Source organism: Anthonomus grandis, chromosome 19 (assembly GCF_022605725.1).
Source record: "Anthonomus grandis grandis chromosome 19, icAntGran1.3, whole genome shotgun sequence".
Classification (NCBI taxonomy): domain Eukaryota; kingdom Metazoa; phylum Arthropoda; class Insecta; order Coleoptera; family Curculionidae; genus Anthonomus; species Anthonomus grandis.
In genome coordinates, this window is record NC_065564.1 from 79,573 (window position 1) to 98,053 (window position 18,481).

The 18,481-nt window shown below is 29.5% G+C and overlaps 1 long non-coding RNA gene across 3 annotated transcripts; it reads left to right on the forward strand.

Moving 5' to 3' along the window:
* Positions 1–7,413: 7,413 nt before the first annotated feature.
* Positions 7,414–17,384, forward strand: LOC126747668 (uncharacterized). 3 transcript variants are annotated; one of them, XR_007664314.1, is made up of 3 exons: positions 7,414–7,980; positions 12,709–13,233; positions 16,732–17,384. It is a non-coding gene; the product is annotated as an uncharacterized LOC126747668 (long non-coding RNA). The 3 variants fall into 3 exon arrangements; XR_007664313.1 differs by lacking the exon at positions 7,414–7,980 and adding an exon at positions 9,516–10,082; XR_007664315.1 differs by lacking the exon at positions 7,414–7,980 and adding an exon at positions 10,921–10,957.
* Positions 17,385–18,481: the final 1,097 nt, after the last annotated feature.

An 18,481-nucleotide genomic window follows, 5' to 3' on the forward strand; every position in this document is an offset into this window, starting at 1 on the left:
AAAGGGTTTTTAATTTAGACCCAAAAATGTATCTATAAAAAAAATAAAAAATTGGAAATTTTCAGAGTTACAGGGTTACTTTCAAAAATATGACAAATTATTGAAGGTGCCTAACAGGCAAACTGCACCAGTTACCTTAATTTCCCACCGATTTTCATGAAAATTGCATTCATGCAAAGGGTTTTTAATTTAGAACCAAAAATGTATCTATAAAAAAAATAAAAAATTGGAAATTTCCAGAGTTACAGGAATATTTTCAAAAATATGGCAAATTATCGAAGGTGTGTAAGAGGCAAACTGCACCAGTTCCCTTAATTTCCCACCGATTTTCATGAAAATTGCATTCATGCAAAGGGTTTTTAATTTAGAACCAAAAATGTATCTATAAAAAAAATAAAAAATTGGAAATTTCCAGAGTTACAGGAATATTTTCAAAAATATGGCAAATTATCGAAGGTGTGTAAGAGGCAAACTGCACCAGTTCCCTTAATTTCCCACCGATTTTCATGAAAGTTGCATTGATGCAAAGGGTTTTTAATTTAGACCCAAAAATGTATCTATAAAAAAAATAAAAAATTGGAAATTTCTAGAGTTACAGGAATATTTTCAAAAATATGGCAAATTATCAAAGGTGTGTAAAAAGCAAACTGCACCAGTTCCCTTAATTTCCCACCGATTTTCATGAAAATTGCATTGATGCAAAGGGTTTTTAATTTAGAACCAAAAATGTATCTATAAAAAAAATAAAAAATTGGAAATTTCCAGAGTTACAGGAATATTTTCAAAAATATGGCAAATTATCAAAGGTGTGTAAGAGGCAAACTGCACCAGTTCCCTTAATTTCCCACCGATTTTCATGAAAATTGCATTGATGCAAAGGGTTTTTAATTTAGAACCAAAAATGTATCTATAAAAAAAATAAAAAATTGGAAATTTCTAGAGTTACAGGAATATTTTCAAAAATATGGCAAATTATCAAAGGTGTGTAAAAGGCAAACTGCACCAGTTCCCTTAATTTCCCACCGATTTTCATGAAAATTGCATTGATGCAAAGGGTTTTTAATTTAGAACCAAAAATGTATCTATAAAAAAAATAAAAAATTGGAAATTTCCAGAGTTACAGGAATATTTTCAAAAATATGGCAAATTATCGAAGGTGTGTAAGAGGCAAACTGCACCAGTTCCCTTAATTTTCCACCGATTTTCATGAAAATTGCATTGATGCAAAGGGTTTTTAATTTAGAACCAAAAATGTATCTATAAAAAAAATAAAAAATTGGAAATTTCTAGAGTTACAGGAATATTTTCAAAAATATGGCAAATTATCAAAGGTGTGTAAAAGGCAAACTGCACCAGTTCCCTTAATTTCCCACCGATTTTCATGAAAATTGCATTGATGCAAAGGGTTTTTAATTTAGAACCAAAAATGTATCTATAAAAAAAATAAAAAATTGGAAATTTCCAGAGTTACAGGAATATTTTCAAAAATATGGCAAATTATCGAAGGTGTGTAAGAGGCAAACTGCACCAGTTCCCTTAATTTCCCACCGATTTTCATGAAAATTGCATTGATGCAAAGGGTTTTTAATTTAGAACCAAAAATGTATCTATAAAAAAAATAAAAAATTGGAAATTTCTAGAGTTACAGGAATATTTTCAAAAATATGGCAAATTATCAAAGGTGTGTAAGAGGCAAACTGCACCAGTTCCCTTAATTTCCCACCGATTTTCATGAAAATTGCATTGATGCAAAGGGTTTTTAATTTAGAACCAAAAATGTATCTATAAAAAAAATAAAAAATTGGAAATTTCCAGAGTTACAGGAATATTTTCAAAAATATGGCAAATTATCAAAGGTGTGTAAGAGGCAAACTGCACCAGTTCCCTTAATTTCCCACCGATTTTCATGAAAATTGCATTGATGCAAAGGGTTTTTAATTTAGAACCAAAAATGTATATAAAAAAAATAAAAAATTGGAAATTTCCAGAGTTACAGGAATATTTTCAAAAATATGGCAAATTATGGAAGGTGTGTAAGAGGCAAACTGCACCAATTTCCTTAATTTCCAACCGATTTTCATGAAAATTGCATTGATGCAAAGGGTTTTTAATTTAGAACCAAAAATGTATCTATAAAAAAAATAAAAAATTGGAAATTTCCAGAGTTACAGGAATATTTTCAAAAATATGGCAAATTATCGAAGGTGTGTAAGAGGCAAACTGCACCAGTTCCCTTAATTTCCAACCGATTTTCATGAAAATTGCATTGATGCAAAGGGTTTTTAATTTAGAACCAAAAATGTATCTATAAAAAAAATAAAAAATTGGAAATTTCCAGAGTTACAGGAATATTTTCAAAAATATGGCAAATTATCGAAGGTGTGTAAGAGGCAAACTGCACCAGTTCCCTTAATTTCCCACCGATTTTCATGAAAATTGCACTGATGCAAAGGGTTTTTAATTTAGAACCAAAAATGTATCTATAAAAAAAATAAAAAATTGGAAATTTCCAGAGTTACAGGAATATTTTCAAAAATATGGCAAATTATCGAAGGTGTGTAAGAGGCAAACTGCACCAGTTCCCTTAATTTCCCACCGATTTTCATGAAAATTGCACTGATGCAAAGGGTTTTTAATTTAGAACCAAAAATGTATCTATAAAAAAAATAAAAAATTGGAAATTTCCAGAGTTACAGGAATATTTTCAAAAATATGGCAAATTATCAAAGGTGTGTAAGAGGCAAACTGCACCAGTTCCCTTAATTTCCCACCGATTTTCATGAAAATTGCACTGATGCAAAGGGTTTTTAATTTAGAACCAAAAATGTATCTATAAAAAAAATAAAAAATTGGAAATTTCCAGAGTTACAGGAATATTTTCAAAAATATGGCAAATTATCGAAGGTGTGTAAGAGGCAAACTGCACCAGTTCCCTTAATTTCCCACCGATTTTCATGAAAATTGCATTGATGCAAAGGGTTTTTAATTTAGAACCAAAAATGTATCTATAAAAAAAATAAAAAATTGGAAATTTCCAGAGTTACAGGAATATTTTCAAAAATATGGCAAATTATCGAAGGTGTGTAAGAGGCAAACTGCACCAGTTCCCTTAATTTCCCACCGATTTTCATGAAAATTGCACTGATGCAAAGGGTTTTTAATTTAGAACCAAAAATGTATCTATAAAAAAAATAAAAAATTGGAAATTTCCAGAGTTACAGGAATATTTTCAAAAATATGGCAAATTATCGAAGGTGTGTAAGAGGCAAACTGCACCAGTTCCCTTAATTTCCCACCGATTTTCATGAAAATTGCATTGATGCAAAGGGTTTTTAATTTAGAACCAAAAATGTGTCTATAAAAAAAATAAAAAATTGGAAATTTCCAGAGTTACAGGAATATTTTCAAAAATATGGCAAATTATCGAAGGTGTGTAAGAGGCAAACTGCACCAGTTCCCTTAATTTCCCACCGATTTTCATGAAAATTGCATTGATGCAAAGGGTTTTTAATTTAGAACCAAAAATGTATCTATAAAAAAAATAAAAAATTGGAAATTTCCAGAGTTACAGGAATATTTTCAAAAATATGGCAAATTATCGAAGGTGTGTAAGAGGCAAACTGCACCAGTTCCCTTAATTTCCCACCGATTTTCATGAAAATTGCATTGATGCAAAGGGTTTTTAATTTAGAACCAAAAATGTATCTATAAAAAAAATAAAAAATTGGAAATTTCTAGAGTTACAGGAATATTTTCAAAAATATGGCAAATTATCAAAGGTGTGTAAGAGGCAAACTGCACCAGTTCCCTTAATTTCCCACCGATTTTCATGAAAATTGCATTGATGCAAAGGGTTTTTAATTTAGAACCAAAAATGTATCTATAAAAAAAATTAAAAATTGGAAATTTCCAGAGTTACAGGAATATTTTCAAAAATATGGCAAATTATGGAAGGTGTGTAAGAGGCAAACTGCACCAATTTCCTTAATTTCCAACCGATTTTCATGAAAATTGCATTGATGCAAAGGGTTTTTAATTTAGAACCAAAAATGTATCTATAAAAAAAATTAAAAATTGGAAATTTCCAGAGTTACAGGAATATTTTCAAAAATATGGCAAATTATCAAAGGTGTGTAAAAGGCAAACTGCACCAATTCCCTTAATTTCCCACCGATTTTCATGAAAATTGCATTGATGCAAAGGGTTTTTAATTTAGAACCAAAAATGTATCTATAAAAAAAATAAAAAATTGGAAATTTCCAGAGTTACAGGAATATTTTCAAAAATATGGCAAATTATCGAAGGTGTGTAAGAGGCAAACTGCACCAGTTCCCTTAATTTCCCACCGATTTTCATGAAAATTGCATTGATGCAAAGGGTTTTTAATTTAGAACCAAAAATGTATCTATAAAAAAAATTAAAAATTGGAAATTTCCAGAGTTACAGGAATATTTTCAAAAATATGGCAAATTATGGAAGGTGTGTAAGAGGCAAACTGCACCAATTTCCTTAATTTCCAACCGATTTTCATGAAAATTGCATTGATGCAAAGGGTTTTTAATTTAGAACCAAAAATGTATCTATAAAAAAAATTAAAAATTGGAAATTTCCAGAGTTACAGGAATATTTTCAAAAATATGGCAAATTATGGAAGGTGTGTAAGAGGCAAACTGCACCAATTTCCTTAATTTCCAACCGATTTTCATGAAAATTGCATTGATGCAAAGGGTTTTTAATTTAGAACCAAAAATGTATCTATAAAAAAAATAAAAAATTGGAAATTTCCAGAGTTACAGGAATATTTTCAAAAATATGGCAAATTATGGAAGGTGTGTAAGAGGCAAACTGCACCAGTTCCCTTAATTTCCCACCGATTTTCATGAAAATTGCATTGATGCAAAGGGTTTTTAATTTAGAACCAAAAATGTATCTATAAAAAAAATTAAAAATTGGAAATTTCCAGAGTTACAGGAATATTTTCAAAAATATGGCAAATTATGGAAGGTGTGTAAGAGGCAAACTGCACCAATTTCCTTAATTTCCAACCGATTTTCATGAAAATTGCATTGATGCAAAGGGTTTTTAATTTAGAACCAAAAATGTATCTATAAAAAAAATTAAAAATTGGAAATTTCCAGAGTTACAGGAATATTTTCAAAAATATGGCAAATTATGGAAGGTGTGTAAGAGGCAAACTGCACCAATTTCCTTAATTTCCAACCGATTTTCATGAAAATTGCATTGATGCAAAGGGTTTTTAATTTAGAACCAAAAATGTATCTATAAAAAAAATAAAAAATTGGAAATTTCCAGAGTTACAGGAATATTTTCAAAAATATGGCAAATTATCGAAGGTGTGTAAGAGGCAAACTGCACCAATTTCCTTAATTTCCCACCGATTTTCATGAAAATTGCATTGATGCAAAGGGTTTTTAATTTAGAACCAAAAATGTATCTATAAAAAAAATAAAAAATTGGAAATTTCCAGAGTTACAGGAATATTTTCAAAAATATGGCAAATTATCAAAGGTGTGTAAAAGGCAAACTGCACCAATTCCCTTAATTTCCCACCGATTTTCATGAAAATTGCATTGATGCAAAGGGTTTTTAATTTAGAACCAAAAATGTATCTATAAAAAAAATAAAAAATTGGAAATTTCCAGAGTTACAGGAATATTTTCAAAAATATGGCAAATTATCGAAGGTGTGTAAGAGGCAAACTGCACCAGTTCCCTTAATTTCCCACCGATTTTCATGAAAATTGCATTGATGCAAAGGGTTTTTAATTTAGAACCAAAAATGTATCTATAAAAAAAATTAAAAATTGGAAATTTCCAGAGTTACAGGAATATTTTCAAAAATATGGCAAATTATGGAAGGTGTGTAAGAGGCAAACTGCACCAATTTCCTTAATTTCCAACCGATTTTCATGAAAATTGCATTGATGCAAAGGGTTTTTAATTTAGAACCAAAAATGTATCTATAAAAAAAATAAAAAATTGGAAATTTCCAGAGTTACAGGAATATTTTCAAAAATATGGCAAATTATGGAAGGTGTGTAAGAGGCAAACTGCACCAATTTCCTTAATTTCCAACCGATTTTCATGAAAATTGCATTGATGCAAAGGGTTTTTAATTTAGAACCAAAAATGTATCTATAAAAAAAATAAAAAATTGGAAATTTCCAGAGTTACAGGAATATTTTCAAAAATATGGCAAATTATCGAAGGTGTGTAAGAGGCAAACTGCACCAGTTCCCTTAATTTCCCACCGATTTTCATGAAAATTGCATTGATGCAAAGGGTTTTTAATTTAGAACCAAAAATGTGTCTATAAAAAAAATAAAAAATTGGAAATTTCCAGAGTTACAGGAATATTTTCAAAAATATGGCAAATTATCGAAGGTGTGTAAGAGGCAAACTGCACCAATTTCCTTAATTTCCAACCGATTTTCATGAAAATTGCATTGATGCAAAGGGTTTTTAATTTAGAACCAAAAATGTATCTATAAAAAAAATAAAAAATTGGAAATTTCCAGAGTTACAGGAATATTTTCAAAAATATGGCAAATTATGGAAGGTGTGTAAGAGGCAAACTGCACCAATTTCCTTAATTTCCAACCGATTTTCATGAAAATTGCATTGATGCAAAGGGTTTTTAATTTAGAACCAAAAATGTATCTATAAAAAAAATAAAAAATTGGAAATTTCCAGAGTTACAGGAATATTTTCAAAAATATGGCAAATTATCAAAGGTGTGTAAGAGGCAAACTGCACCAGTTCCCTTAATTTCCCACCGATTTTCATGAAAATTGCATTGATGCAAAGGGTTTTTAATTTAGAACCAAAAATGTATCTATAAAAAAAATAAAAAATTGGAAATTTCCAGAGTTACAGGAATATTTTCAAAAATATGGCAAATTATCGAAGGTGTGTAAGAGGCAAACTGCACCAGTTCCCTTAATTTCCCACCGATTTTCATGAAAATTGCATTGATGCAAAGGGTTTTTAATTTAGAACCAAAAATGTATCTATAAAAAAAATAAAAAATTGGAAATTTCTAGAGTTACAGGAATATTTTCAAAAATATGGCAAATTATCAAAGGTGTGTAAGAGGCAAACTGCACCAGTTCCCTTAATTTCCCACCGATTTTCATGAAAATTGCATTGATGCAAAGGGTTTTTAATTTAGAACCAAAAATGTATCTATAAAAAAAATTAAAAATTGGAAATTTCCAGAGTTACAGGAATATTTTCAAAAATATGGCAAATTATGGAAGGTGTGTAAGAGGCAAACTGCACCAATTTCCTTAATTTCCAACCGATTTTCATGAAAATTGCATTGATGCAAAGGGTTTTTAATTTAGAACCAAAAATGTATCTATAAAAAAAATTAAAAATTGGAAATTTCCAGAGTTACAGGAATATTTTCAAAAATATGGCAAATTATCAAAGGTGTGTAAAAGGCAAACTGCACCAATTCCCTTAATTTCCCACCGATTTTCATGAAAATTGCATTGATGCAAAGGGTTTTTAATTTAGAACCAAAAATGTATCTATAAAAAAAATAAAAAATTGGAAATTTCCAGAGTTACAGGAATATTTTCAAAAATATGGCAAATTATCGAAGGTGTGTAAGAGGCAAACTGCACCAGTTCCCTTAATTTCCCACCGATTTTCATGAAAATTGCATTGATGCAAAGGGTTTTTAATTTAGAACCAAAAATGTATCTATAAAAAAAATTAAAAATTGGAAATTTCCAGAGTTACAGGAATATTTTCAAAAATATGGCAAATTATGGAAGGTGTGTAAGAGGCAAACTGCACCAATTTCCTTAATTTCCCACCGATTTTCATGAAAATTGCATTGATGCAAAGGGTTTTTAATTTAGAACCAAAAATGTATCTATAAAAAAAAATAAAAAATTGGAAATTTCCAGAGTTACAGGAATATTTTCAAAAATATGGCAAATTATCAAAGGTGTGTAAAAGGCAAACTGCACCAGTTCCCTTAATTTCCAACCGATTTTCATGAAAATTGCATTGATGCAAAGGGTTTTTAATTTAGAACCAAAAATGTATCTATAAAAAAAAATAAAAAATTGGAAATTTCCAGAGTTACAGGAATATTTTCAAAAATATGGCAAATTATCGAAGGTGTGTAAGAGGCAAACTGCACCAGTTCCCTTAATTTCCAACCGATTTTCATGAAAATTGCATTGATGCAAAGGGTTTTTAATTTAGAACCAAAAATGTATCTATAAAAAAAATAAAAAATTGGAAATTTCCAGAGTTACAGGAATATTTTCAAAAATATGGCAAATTATCAAAGGTGTGTAAGAGGCAAACTGCACCAGTTCCCTTAATTTCCCACCGATTTTCATGAAAATTGCACTGATGCAAAGGGTTTTTAATTTAGAACCAAAAATGTATCTATAAAAAAAATAAAAAATTGGAAATTTCCAGAGTTACAGGAATATTTTCAAAAATATGGCAAATTATGGAAGGTGTGTAAGAGGCAAACTGCACCAATTTCCTTAATTTCCAACCGATTTTCATGAAAATTGCATTGATGCAAAGGGTTTTTAATTTAGAACCAAAAATGTATCTATAAAAAAAATAAAAAATTGGAAATTTCCAGAGTTACAGGAATATTTTCAAAAATATGGCAAATTATGGAAGGTGTGTAAGAGGCAAACTGCACCAATTTCCTTAATTTCCAACCGATTTTCATGAAAATTGCATTGATGCAAAGGGTTTTTAATTTAGAACCAAAAATGTATCTATAAAAAAAATAAAAAATTGGAAATTTCCAGAGTTACAGGAATATTTTCAAAAATATGGCAAATTATCAAAGGTGTGTAAGAGGCAAACTGCACCAGTTCCCTTAATTTCCCACCGATTTTCATGAAAATTGCATTGATGCAAAGGGTTTTTAATTTAGAACCAAAAATGTATCTATAAAAAAAATAAAAAATTGGAAATTTCCAGAGTTACAGGAATATTTTCAAAAATATGGCAAATTATCGAAGGTGTGTAAGAGGCAAACTGCACCAGTTCCCTTAATTTCCCACCGATTTTCATGAAAATTGCATTGATGCAAAGGGTTTTTAATTTAGAACCAAAAATGTATCTATAAAAAAAATAAAAAATTGGAAATTTCTAGAGTTACAGGAATATTTTCAAAAATATGGCAAATTATCAAAGGTGTGTAAGAGGCAAACTGCACCAGTTCCCTTAATTTCCCACCGATTTTCATGAAAATTGCATTGATGCAAAGGGTTTTTAATTTAGAACCAAAAATGTATCTATAAAAAAAATTAAAAATTGGAAATTTCCAGAGTTACAGGAATATTTTCAAAAATATGGCAAATTATGGAAGGTGTGTAAGAGGCAAACTGCACCAATTTCCTTAATTTCCAACCGATTTTCATGAAAATTGCATTGATGCAAAGGGTTTTTAATTTAGAACCAAAAATGTATCTATAAAAAAAATTAAAAATTGGAAATTTCCAGAGTTACAGGAATATTTTCAAAAATATGGCAAATTATCAAAGGTGTGTAAAAGGCAAACTGCACCAATTCCCTTAATTTCCCACCGATTTTCATGAAAATTGCATTGATGCAAAGGGTTTTTAATTTAGAACCAAAAATGTATCTATAAAAAAAATAAAAAATTGGAAATTTCCAGAGTTACAGGAATATTTTCAAAAATATGGCAAATTATCGAAGGTGTGTAAGAGGCAAACTGCACCAGTTCCCTTAATTTCCCACCGATTTTCATGAAAATTGCATTGATGCAAAGGGTTTTTAATTTAGAACCAAAAATGTATCTATAAAAAAAATTAAAAATTGGAAATTTCCAGAGTTACAGGAATATTTTCAAAAATATGGCAAATTATGGAAGGTGTGTAAGAGGCAAACTGCACCAATTTCCTTAATTTCCCACCGATTTTCATGAAAATTGCATTGATGCAAAGGGTTTTTAATTTAGAACCAAAAATGTATCTATAAAAAAAAATAAAAAATTGGAAATTTCCAGAGTTACAGGAATATTTTCAAAAATATGGCAAATTATCAAAGGTGTGTAAAAGGCAAACTGCACCAGTTCCCTTAATTTCCAACCGATTTTCATGAAAATTGCATTGATGCAAAGGGTTTTTAATTTAGAACCAAAAATGTATCTATAAAAAAAATAAAAAATTGGAAATTTCCAGAGTTACAGGAATATTTTCAAAAATATGGCAAATTATCGAAGGTGTGTAAGAGGCAAACTGCACCAGTTCCCTTAATTTCCAACCGATTTTCATGAAAATTGCATTGATGCAAAGGGTTTTTAATTTAGAACCAAAAATGTATCTATAAAAAAAATAAAAAATTGGAAATTTCCAGAGTTACAGGAATATTTTCAAAAATATGGCAAATTATCAAAGGTGTGTAAGAGGCAAACTGCACCAGTTCCCTTAATTTCCCACCGATTTTCATGAAAATTGCACTGATGCAAAGGGTTTTTAATTTAGAACCAAAAATGTATCTATAAAAAAAATAAAAAATTGGAAATTTCCAGAGTTACAGGAATATTTTCAAAAATATGGCAAATTATCGAAGGTGTGTAAGAGGCAAACTGCACCAGTTCCCTTAATTTCCCACCGATTTTCATGAAAATTGCATTGATGCAAAGGGTTTTTAATTTAGAACCAAAAATGTGTCTATAAAAAAAATAAAAAATTGGAAATTTCCAGAGTTACAGGAATATTTTCAAAAATATGGCAAATTATCGAAGGTGTGTAAGAGGCAAACTGCACCAGTTCCCTTAATTTCCCACCGATTTTCATGAAAATTGCATTGATGCAAAGGGTTTTTAATTTAGAACCAAAAATGTATCTATAAAAAAAATAAAAAATTGGAAATTTCTAGAGTTACAGGAATATTTTCAAAAATATGGCAAATTATCAAAGGTGTGTAAAAGGCAAACTGCACCAGTTCCCTTAATTTCCCACCGATTTTCATGAAAATTGCATTGATGCAAAGGGTTTTTAATTTAGAACCAAAAATGTATCTATAAAAAAAATAAAAAATTGGAAATTTCCAGAGTTACAGGAATATTTTCAAAAATATGGCAAATTATGGAAGGTGTGTAAGAGGCAAACTGCACCAATTTCCTTAATTTCCAACCGATTTTCATGAAAATTGCATTGATGCAAAGGGTTTTTAATTTAGAACCAAAAATGTATCTATAAAAAAAATAAAAAATTGGAAATTTCTAGAGTTACAGGAATATTTTCAAAAATATGGCAAATTATCAAAGGTGTGTAAGAGGCAAACTGCACCAGTTCCCTTAATTTCCCACCGATTTTCATGAAAATTGCATTGATGCAAAGGGTTTTTAATTTAGAACCAAAAATGTATCTATAAAAAAAATTAAAAATTGGAAATTTCCAGAGTTACAGGAATATTTTCAAAAATATGGCAAATTATGGAAGGTGTGTAAGAGGCAAACTGCACCAATTTCCTTAATTTCCAACCGATTTTCATGAAAATTGCATTGATGCAAAGGGTTTTTAATTTAGAACCAAAAATGTATCTATAAAAAAAATAAAAAATTGGAAATTTCCAGAGTTACAGGAATATTTTCAAAAATATGGCAAATTATCGAAGGTGTGTAAGAGGCAAACTGCACCAGTTCCCTTAATTTCCCACCGATTTTCATGAAAATTGCATTGATGCAAAGGGTTTTTAATTTAGAACCAAAAATGTATCTATAAAAAAAATAAAAAATTGGAAATTTCTAGAGTTACAGGAATATTTTCAAAAATATGGCAAATTATCAAAGGTGTGTAAGAGGCAAACTGCACCAGTTCCCTTAATTTCCCACCGATTTTCATGAAAATTGCATTGATGCAAAGGGTTTTTAATTTAGAACCAAAAATGTATCTATAAAAAAAATAAAAAATTGGAAATTTCCAGAGTTACAGGAATATTTTCAAAAATATGGCAAATTATCAAAGGTGTGTAAGAGGCAAACTGCACCAGTTCCCTTAATTTCCCACCGATTTTCATGAAAATTGCATTGATGCAAAGGGTTTTTAATTTAGAACCAAAAATGTATCTATAAAAAAAATTAAAAATTGGAAATTTCCAGAGTTACAGGAATATTTTCAAAAATATGGCAAATTATGGAAGGTGTGTAAGAGGCAAACTGCACCAGTTCCCTTAATTTCCCACCGATTTTCATGAAAATTGCACTGATGCAAAGGGTTTTTAATTTAGAACCAAAAATGTATCTATAAAAAAAAATAAAAAATTGGAAATTTCCAGAGTTACAGGAATATTTTCAAAAATATGGCAAATTATCAAAGGTGTGTAAGAGGCAAACTGCACCAGTTCCCTTAATTTCCCACCGATTTTCATGAAAATTGCATTGATGCAAAGGGTTTTTAATTTAGAACCAAAAATGTATCTATAAAAAAAATTAAAAATTGGAAATTTCCAGAGTTACAGGAATATTTTCAAAAATATGGCAAATTATGGAAGGTGTGTAAGAGGCAAACTGCACCAATTTCCTTAATTTCCCACCGATTTTCATGAAAATTGCATTGATGCAAAGGGTTTTTAATTTAGAACCAAAAATGTATCTATAAAAAAAATAAAAAATTGGAAATTTCCAGAGTTACAGGAATATTTTCAAAAATATGGCAAATTATCGAAGGTGTGTAAAAGGCAAACTGCACCAATTCCCTTAATTTCCCACCGATTTTCATGAAAATTGCATTGATGCAAAGGGTTTTTAATTTAGAACCAAAAATGTATCTATAAAAAAAATAAAAAATTGGAAATTTCCAGAGTTACAGGAATATTTTCAAAAATATGGCAAATTATCGAAGGTGTGTAAGAGGCAAACTGCACCAGTTCCCTTAATTTCCCACCGATTTTCATGAAAATTGCATTGATGCAAAGGGTTTTTAATTTAGAACCAAAAATGTATCTATAAAAAAAATAAAAAATTGGAAATTTCCAGAGTTACAGGAATATTTTCAAAAATATGGCAAATTATCGAAGGTGTGTAAGAGGCAAACTGCACCAGTTCCCTTAATTTCCCACCGATTTTCATGAAAATTGCATTGATGCAAAGGGTTTTTAATTTAGAACCAAAAATGTATCTATAAAAAAAATAAAAAATTGGAAATTTCCAGAGTTACAGGAATATTTTCAAAAATATGGCAAATTATCAAAGGTGTGTAAGAGGCAAACTGCACCAGTTCCCTTAATTTTCCACCGATTTTCATGAAAATTGCATTGATGCAAAGGGTTTTTAATTTAGAACCAAAAATGTATCTATAAAAAAAATAAAAAATTGGAAATTTCCAGAGTTACAGGAATATTTTCAAAAATATGGCAAATTATCGAAGGTGTGTAAGAGGCAAACTGCACCAGTTCCCTTAATTTCCCACCGATTTTCATGAAAATTGCATTGATGCAAAGGGTTTTTAATTTAGAACCAAAAATGTATCTATAAAAAAAATAAAAAATTGGAAATTTCCAGAGTTACAGGAATATTTTCAAAAATATGGCAAATTATCGAAGGTGTGTAAGAGGCAAACTGCACCAGTTCCCTTAATTTCCCACCGATTTTCATGAAAATTGCATTGATGCAAAGGGTTTTTAATTTAGAACCAAAAATGTATCTATAAAAAAAATAAAAAATTGGAAATTTCCAGAGTTACAGGAATATTTTCAAAAATATGGCAAATTATCGAAGGTGTGTAAGAGGCAAACTGCACCAGTTCCCTTAATTTCCCACCGATTTTCATGAAAATTGCATTGATGCAAAGGGTTTTTAATTTAGAACCAAAAATGTATCTATAAAAAAAATAAAAAATTGGAAATTTCCAGAGTTACAGGAATATTTTCAAAAATATGGCAAATTATCGAAGGTGTGTAAGAGGCAAACTGCACCAGTTCCCTTAATTTTCCACCGATTTTCATGAAAATTGCATTGATGCAAAGGGTTTTTAATTTAGAACCAAAAATGTATCTATAAAAAAAAAAAAATTGGAAATTTCCAGAGTTACAGGAATATTTTCAAAAATATGGCAAAATATTGAAGGTGTGTAAGAGGCAAACTGCACCAGTTCCCTTAATTTCCCACCGATTTTCATGAAAATTGCATTGATGCAAAGGGTTTTTAATTTAGAACCAAAAATGTATTTATAAAAAAAATTAAAAATTGGAAATTTCCAGAGTTACAGGAATATTTTCAAAAATATGGCAAATTATTGAAGGTGTGTAAGAGGCAAACTGCACCAATTTCCTTAATTTCCAACCGATTTTCATGAAAATTGCATTGATGCAAAGGGTTTTTAATTTAGAACCAAAAATGTATCTATAAAAAAAATAAAAAATTGGAAATTTCCAGAGTTACAGGAATATTTTCAAAAATATGGCAAATTATCGAAGGTGTGTAAGAGGCAAACTGCACCAGTTCCCTTAATTTCCCATCGATTTTCATGAAAATTGCATTGATGCAAAGGGTTTTTAATTTAGAACCAAAAATGTATCTATAAAAAAAATAAAAAATTGGAAATTTCCAGAGTTACAGGAATATTTTTAAAAATATGGCAAATTATTGAAGGTGTGTAAGAGGCAAACTGCACCAGTTCCCTTAATTTCCCATCGATTTTCATGAAAATTGCATTGATGCAAAGGGTTTTTAATTTAGAACCAAAAATGTATCTATAAAAAAAATAAAAAATTGGAAATTTCCAGAGTTACAGGAATATTTTCAAAAATATGGCAAATTATCGAAGGTGTGTAAGAGGCAAACTGCACCAGTTCCCTTAATTTCCCACCGATTTTCATGAAAATTGCATTGATGCAAAGGGTTTTTAATTTAGAACCAAAAATGTATCTATAAAAAAAATAAAAAATTGGAAATTTCCAGAGTTACAGGAATATTTTCAAAAATATGGCAAATTATCGAAGGTGTGTAAGAGGCAAACTGCACCAGTTCCCTTAATTTCCCATCGATTTTCATGAAAATTGCATTGATGCAAAGGGTTTTTAATTTAGAACCAAAAATGTATCTATAAAAAAAATAAAAAATTGGAAATTTCCAGAGTTACAGGAATATTTTTAAAAATATGGCAAATTATTGAAGGTGTGTAAGAGGCAAACTGCACCAGTTCCCTTAATTTCCCATCGATTTTCATGAAAATTGCATTGATGCAAAGGGTTTTTAATTTAGAACCAAAAATGTATCTATAAAAAAAATAAAAAATTGGAAATTTCCAGAGTTACAGGAATATTTTCAAAAATATGGCAAATTATCGAAGGTGTGTAAGAGGCAAACTGCACCAGTTCCCTTAATTTCCCACCGATTTTCATGAAAATTGCATTGATGCAAAGAGTTTTTAATTTAGAACCAAAAATGTATCTATAAAAAAAATAAAAAATTGGAAATTTCCAGAGTTACAGGAATATTTTCAAAAATATGGCAAATTATCGAAGGTGTGTAAGAGGCAAACTGCACCAGTTCCCTTAATTTCCCACCGATTTTCATGAAAATTGCATTGATGCAAAGGGTTTTTAATTTAGAACCAAAAATGTATCTATAAAAAAAATTAAAAATTGGAAATTTCCAGAGTTACAGGAATATTTTCAAAAATATGGCAAATTATTGAAGGTGTGTAAGAGGCAAACTGCACCAATTTCCTTAATTTCCAACCGATTTTCATGAAAATTGCATTGATGCAAAGGGTTTTTAATTTAGAACCAAAAATGTATCTATAAAAAAAATAAAAAATTGGAAATTTCCAGAGTTACAGGAATATTTTCAAAAATATGGCAAATTATCGAAGGTGTGTAAGAGGCAAACTGCACCAGTTCCCTTAATTTCCCATCGATTTTCATGAAAATTGCATTGATGCAAAGGGTTTTTAATTTAGAACCAAAAATGTATCTATAAAAAAAATAAAAAATTGGAAATTTCCAGAGTTACAGGAATATTTTTAAAAATATGGCAAATTATTGAAGGTGTGTAAGAGGCAAACTGCACCAGTTCCCTTAATTTCCCATCAATTTTCATGAAAATTGCATTGATGCAAAGGGTTTTTAATTTAGAACCAAAAATGTATCTATAAAAAAAATAAAAAATTGGAAATTTCCAGAGTTACAGGAATATTTTCAAAAATATGGCAAATTATCGAAGGTGTGTAAGAGGCAAACTGCACCAGTTCCCTTAATTTTCCACCGATTTTCATGAAAATTGCATTGATGCAAAGGGTTTTTAATTTAGAACCAAAAATGTATCTATAAAAAAAATAAAAAATTGGAAATTTCCAGAGTTACAGGAATATTTTCAAAAATATGGCAAATTATCGAAGGTGTGTAAGAGGCAAACTGCACCAGTTCCCTTAATTTTCCACCGATTTTCATGAAAATTGCATTGATGCAAAGGGTTTTTAATTTAGAACCAAAAATGTATCTATAAAAAAAATAAAAAATTGGAAATTTCTAGAGTTACAGGAATATTTTCAAAAATATGGCAAATTATCAAAGGTGTGTAAAAGGCAAACTGCACCAGTTCCCTTAATTTCCCACCGATTTTCATGAAAATTGCATTGATGCAAAGGGTTTTTAATTTAGAACCAAAAATGTATCTATAAAAAAAATAAAAAATTGGAAATTTCTAGAGTTACAGGAATATTTTCAAAAATATGGCAAATTATCAAAGGTGTGTAAGAGGCAAACTGCACCAGTTCCCTTAATTTCCCACCGATTTTCATGAAAATTGCATTGATGCAAAGGGTTTTTAATTTAGAACCAAAAATGTATCTATAAAAAAAATAAAAAATTGGAAATTTCCAGAGTTACAGGAATATTTTCAAAAATATGGCAAATTATCAAAGGTGTGTAAGAGGCAAACTGCACCAGTTCCCTTAATTTCCCACCGATTTTCATGAAAATTGCATTGATGCAAAGGGTTTTTAATTTAGAACCAAAAATGTATCTATAAAAAAAATAAAAAATTGGAAATTTCCAGAGTTACAGGAATATTTTCAAAAATATGGCAAATTATCGAAGGTGTGTAAGAGGCAAACTGCACCAGTTCCCTTAATTTCCCACCGATTTTCACGAAAATTGCATTGATGCAAAGGGTTTTTAATTTAGAACCAAAAATGTATCTATAAAAAAAATAAAAAATTGGAAATTTCCAGAGTTACAGGAATATTTTCAAAAATATGGCAAATTATCAAAGGTGTGTAAGAGGCAAACTGCACCAGTTCCCTTAATTTCCCACCGATTTTCACGAAAATTGCATTGATGCAAAGGGTTTTTAATTTAGAACCAAAAATGTATCTATAAAAAAAATAAAAAATTGGAAATTTCCAGAGTTACAGGAATATTTTCAAAAATATGGCAAATTATCGAAGGTGTGTAAGAGGCAAACTGCACCAGTTCCCTTAATTTCCCACCGATTTTCACGAAAATTGCATTGATGCAAAGGGTTTTTAATTTAGAACCAAAAATGTATCTATAAAAAAAATAAAAAATTGGAAATTTCCAGAGTTACAGGAATATTTTCAAAAATATGGCAAATTATCAAAGGTGTGTAAGAGGCAAACTGCACCAGTTCCCTTAATTTCCCACCGATTTTCACGAAAATTGCATTGATGCAAAGGGTTTTTAATTTAGAACCAAAAATGTATCTATAAAAAAAATAAAAAATTGGAAATTTCCAGAGTTACAGGAATATTTTCAAAAATATGGCAAATTATCAAAGGTGTGTAAGAGGCAAACTGCACCAGTTCCCTTAATTTCCCACCGATTTTCACGAAAATTGCATTGATGCAAAGGGTTTTTAATTTAGAACCAAAAATGTATCTATAAAAAAAATAAAAAATTGGAAATTTCCAGAGTTACAGGAATATTTTCAAAAATATGGCAAATTATTGAAGGTGTGTAAGAGGCAAACTGCACCAATTTCCTTAATTTCCAACCGATTTTCATGAAAATTGCATTGATGCAAAGGGTTTTTAATTTAGAACCAAAAATGTATCTATAAAAAAAATTAAAAATTGGAAATTTCAAGAGTTACAGGGGTATTTTTAAAAATATGGCAAAGTATAAAGGGGTCTAAGAGGAAAACTGGACCAGTTTCCTTAATTTCCCACCGATTTTCATGAAAATTGCATTGATGCAAAGGGTATTTAATTTAAAACAATAAATGTATCTACAAAAAAAATTAAAAATTGGAAATTTCCAGAGTTACAGGGGTATTTTTAAAAATATGGCAAAGTATAAAGGGGTCTAAGAGGAAAACTGGACCAGTTTCCTTAATTTCCTACCGATTTTCTTGAAAATTGCATTGATGCAAAGGGTATTTAATTTAGAACAATAAATGTATCTACAAAAAAAATTAAAAATTGGAAATTTCAAGAGTTACAGGGGTATTTTTAAAAATATGGCAAAGTATAAAGGGG